General features: G+C 29.0%; 1 pseudogene; it reads left to right on the forward strand.

Annotated features, from left to right (window-relative positions):
* Window positions 1–652: 652 nt before the first annotated feature.
* Window positions 653–1,622, forward strand: LOC111716442 (serine/threonine-protein kinase pim-1 pseudogene; annotated as a pseudogene).
* The last annotated feature ends 4,073 nt before the right edge of the window (window positions 1,623–5,695 follow it).

The following is a 5,695-nucleotide window of genomic DNA, read 5'->3' on the forward strand; positions in this document are numbered from 1 at the left end:
CTAATACTTCAATTTTAACTAACTTATGCAATCCCCCCCCCCCTCCCATGCCCTCATTTAATTGATAAAACAACTATATTTGAGTTTCAATCATGTTATTTAAAACCTTCTAATATTTAACCTTTTAAATATTCTACCATTACAAAAAACCCATCAGAATATTTTTTAAATCTTATTAATTGAACTTACAAAAATAAATTTCATTGCCTTTAATCTTTGACCATCGTAAATGCTTCTAAAAATAAATCGAAATATTCAAAAGTATATAATTCTCAACCCTGAATCTTCCCCCCCTCTATCATTAGAGCTACTTAAAAACTTATTATTAATATACAATTAAAATTTTTCTTCAAAAAAAAATCCTTTTACCTTGTCTATCCTCATCCCTGCATCAAATCCATGAACATAATCTTAGCTTGCCAACCTCATAAATCCTCAAGTTCAGCATCTACAAAAAATATTTTTTCTAACATTACAGAAGGTCACAGACGAACACCTGACCCCTACCAAATGAAACATTTATCCAAAATAAACGTTAGGAAACCAATTATAAAATAGTAAAAAAATTTTTTTTATCGTTACTAAAAAAGTTTAAGTAATAACAAATAAATTAATAATTGATATTTCAAAAATAAGGCAAATATTTGTAGAAATTCTTCCATAAAAAAAAATATTAAATCAGTATTTGCTTTCTTTAGGTATGTAAGCAGTAGGAGTACCCTGTCTCCGTATCAGTCCTTCTACTCAGACCTAGAACTGACATCAGGATGAACTCTAACAATTTATTTAGTCTCTCCTCTAAACAATTAACAGTGGGAAGACTAGGAAGCAATAGCCTGGATTTCCAGGCACAATACAAGCTTACTGGATTCCTAGGAAAAGGCGGATTTGGAGTAATCCATGCTGGAATAAGAAACAGCGACAAAATTCAGGTTGCAGTCAAAGAAGTTACCAAAGAAAATTTTCTGGAATATACAGTAAATGATAAAGTTCCACTGGAAATAGCTCTACTGCAGCAGGTCTCCGATATACCCGGAGTAATCCATCTAATAGATTATTTTGACATATCTCACACCTACTACATTGTAATGGAAAAATTTAATTGTCAAGACCTATTTGATTTTATCAATGAAAATGGACCACTAGAAGAAAAAGTTGCAAAACAAATATTCCATCAAGTTGTGGATACCGTGACTCAGTGTCATAACCGTGGCATTCTACATCGAGATATAAAAGATGAAAATATATTAATAGATCTTCAAAATCTTAAAATTAAAATTATAGACTTTGGATCTGGAACTTATCTTCATAATACAGATTACACAGACTTTCAGGGAACCCGTGTCTACAGTCCTCCAGAGTGGATCAAGTATAAAAGATATAAAGCAGACGGATTAACCGTCTGGTCTCTAGGTATCCTACTCTATAATATGCTCTGTGGTGATATACCCTATGAAACAGATGAACAAATCTTAAAAGCTGAGCTGGTTTGGTCTTCACAACTCAACCTCTCCCAGGAAGCTAAGAACCTTATCCGACTCTGTCTCAACCCAGACCCGGAGTCAAGAATAACCCTTCATCAAGTGTTAAATCATACCTGGATAAACGCTAATGTGCCGTGATCCATCCAAATGAAACAGAACAAAAATCTTCACACTGCCTCCGCATGCCGCAAATACACTCCAACAGCTCTCTGACATCCTCATTCAGGTATAACTAAACATATATTATCATCACTTTAATCATAAATGGAAATGCAATCAAATTTTTCTCTTGTGTCGCAAATTAGTAACCAAAAAGCATCAAACTATCCATATTCCAAAATGCCCAGGATAAACGATTAAAAACAAAACTTTTATTATAACAAATTCAATTTTATTAAAATGCTTACTAAATGGCTTTACAGAAAAAATTCACTAAACCCTTACAAAAAATATCATTAAACAAAAAGAAAGCCCACAAATATTGTCAAACAAAATAAGCTTGTAATCAACTTTTGGCCATAACGCAAGTTATTTGCAATCAATTAATCAACAATTATATATAATCAATAAATCAACAGTCATTTTATATATCAACTTTGAAAATATATTTATATCAATTAGAGTGAAGAAAATCTTATTTGGAAATCACAAATCTAATAGTTTCCTTTCATTTTAGAAATTTAATTTTAAACAATCAATCATCAAAATGTTTCAATAAACAAGGCAAAAGTAAAAGAACAAAAAAAAACAAATTCAACCAGTTCAACACAACCAATTTAGCAACAATTAACTAATTATAATTTACCTTTAAAGCAGACCAAATCCATTCTTATGCACTAGATCAACTAAGGAACAAAAATGGTAGCTGAAGGTCAGTCAATACCTAAACATTATTATATTATTTCAAATTCAAACAAAACTTCATCTCTTCCTTCTCCCCTCAACTTTGTCAGTGTTATAAAAAAAATCGACTACATTTTTTATCTTAATCTTACAAAACTTAAACAGCTTTCTTAAATTATTAAACACCCCCCCCCCTCACTGTATTCAAAATAATAATCTTCTCAAATTTAAAAAAAAAAATATCAAAAAATTAGTCAAATACTGGGAAAGTCTCAAAACTAAAGACCGTGCTACATGAACAAAATTTACAACCTTTTAAAATGCAACAAACTACATCAGAAGGGTTCAACATTCGTCTGTCTCAGAAACGCATCAACTGTGGACGGTTTTAGAAGAACAACACAAAGGCCCAAATGTTTAATTTTGTAAAGAAATTGTGGCAATTACAAATTAAACGAAAGATTTCAAATAAAATCACCCAACAAACATTATTTTTAAGTTATTTTAAGCAAAAAAAAGTATATTGATTTTAGCCCAAATGATCATAAAAAGCACAAATAAGTTTAATTTTGTAAAAAAAATTGTGGCAATTACAAATTGAACAAATAAATATAAAATAAAACCTGAACAAAAATCATTTGACTTATAAAAAAAATTATATATCTTTTGTATATAAATATATTGTAAGAAAAACCGACTCGTTGAATATTTGAGAAACTCAGTGCATTGCTTTATTGATTTTTATTCATATACTATACTATTACAAATAGCCATAAATTATTTTTACTTCAAGAAAAATGGCATCAAAAAGAAAACTGCCGGTTCAAGCTCAAAAAAAGCCATTTCAGGCTAAAAGCTTGATGCTTAAACTGAACCCTCAGCCATACTTTTGTTTTATTGAGAAACTATGATGTGTAATGAGTCATTAATTTCAACCTTTTCTAAGGTTTTCTGGTCCAAAAAAATGCCCCCCCCCACTTGCAATTTCGAAGCTACCTGTGTGCCAAAACAAAAGTATTATCTTTATTTAAATAAACAATTTTTTATTTTTTTAGTGTTACACAGGGAAAATGTTTTTAATCCATTCTTAAAATAGAATTTAAGTATCTATACATTTTAAACAGATTTCTAGGGTTGTTTCCCCCCTTTCGGCCTGCCCCTTAGCTGTCTCAGAGCCATTACTTTCTTACAAGACTTAAAACATAGCAAACATAAATAGATTGGTTAAATTTTTCCTTCCATTTCACAGCTTTATGAGTCCCACTGTATAAGAGTCATAAAATTGAAATTAAAGAGTTAATAACCATTTACCTTCCTCATCCTCTATTTTAATATTTTAGTATCTTGAATATTTCAAAAATATTGGTTTCACTGTTTGATTACCTCAAATTAAAAAATATGTTTTTATTAAATAAAAACATCAAATTGATTCTTGTCGAAGCTTATGCTGAAATGAACTTGGGAATGTATGACAGACTTTCAGAGAATTGATTTTCGAGAAAACTTTTCTATAAAATGATGTTCCAGTCTCGCCCAAAAGGTTATACAGCACAAATGTGTGAAGTAGACCTGCAGTATGGAAACAGTACAACAAAATGGCCGTTTTACACTTTTTTCAAGTAAATTCCACTCTATGAATATTCTATTCTCTGTGAGTGCTGTGTATTCTCACACATTTGTGCTATATAACTTTTCGGGCCCTGGAACTTATTTTTATATAAAAAAAGCTTTTCTGAAAATTATTTCATTATTCATTTTCTCTAAATCAATTCTCCGACAACCTGTCATGCATCCCAAGTTCATTTTAGCCTAGCTTTATATCGATAGAAATCAATCTAATGTTTTTTTTTAGTTTCTTAATTTGAGGCAGAGGTGTATTAAGGAGGGGGATCCTCGTAAATACATATAATTATTAGGTAGGGGCACAGGTACTATCCTGGGAAAGGACTGGGTACAATTGTAGAGCTATAGCTCTAGTTTCTATCTGATCGAATTTTATAGTTTTCTCTTTTTAGAGACAAGAGATGTATCTGAGACAAAGAGACAATCTAAGAAGAGAGTTGGATTAGTGAAAATCCATCAGACGAACAGGATCCAAAGATATAAGTTTCCCAAGACTAAATATCTAATATTTTCTACAGATATTTCTACTAGACTGAATTCCTTTAATTTTCTACACAGATTAAGTTTCAAATATTTTCTACAGATATTTCTGCTAGACTGAATTTCTATAATTTTCTACACAGACTAAATATCTAATATTTTCTACAGATATTTCTAGTAGACTGAATTTCTAATATTTTCTACAAAGACTAAATATCTAATATTTTCTACAGATATTTCTACTAGACTGAATTTCTATAATTTTCTAAACAGACTAAATATCTAATATTTTCTACAGATATTTCTAGTAAACTGAATTTCTAATATTTTCTACAAAGACTAAATATCTAATATTTTCTACAGATATTTCTACTAGACTGAATTTCTAATATTTTCTACAAAGACTAAAATATTTAATATTTTCTACTGATATTTCTACTCAACTGAATTCCTATAATTTTCTTCAAAGAGTGAATTTCTAATATTTTCTACAGATATTTTTATTAGACTGAATATCTATAATTTTTCACAAAGAATAAATATCTAATATTTTCTACAGATATTTCTACTAGACTGAATTTCTATAATTTTCTACACAGACTAAATATCTAATATTTTCTACAGATATTTCTACTAGACTGAATTTCTAATATTTTCTATAAAGACTAAAATATTTAATATTTTCTACTGATATTCTACTCAACTGAATTCCTATAATTTTCTTCAAAGACTGAATTTCTAATATTTTCTACACAGACTAAATATCTAATATTTTCTACAAATACTTCTTCTAGACTGAATTCCATAATTTTCTACAGACTGAAAAAAGACTTGATATTTGATATTTTATACAAATATTTCTTTTAAAAAAGGATGCTTAATTTTTTAATATTTTTAACAGATATTTCATTTCATATTTCATTCATTCATTCATATTTTTTCGGAAGACATTCCTGGAAAGAAGACTTAATACTTTCTACAGATATTTCTACAATACTAAATTTCTATGATTTTCTACAGATATATCTACAAAGACTGGAATATCTAATAGTTTTTACGGATATTTCTACAAATTCTAGTGTCTAATATTTTTACAGATGTTTTTTTGTATTCCACATATCGTTGATCAATGAGTCTCAAATATCTTAACAAAAGATTTAAATAATAAGTTTGACATTTTTTTTCATATCATTTCATTCCAATTCAAATCATCATTGCTTTCTCTTTTTCCTCTCTTGTCCTTTATTTCAAAAGTTTCGTTTATT

Source organism: Eurytemora carolleeae, unplaced genomic scaffold (assembly GCF_000591075.1).
Source record: "Eurytemora carolleeae unplaced genomic scaffold, Eaff_2.0 scaffold2065, whole genome shotgun sequence".
Classification (NCBI taxonomy): Eukaryota; Metazoa; Arthropoda; class Copepoda; order Calanoida; family Temoridae; genus Eurytemora; species Eurytemora carolleeae.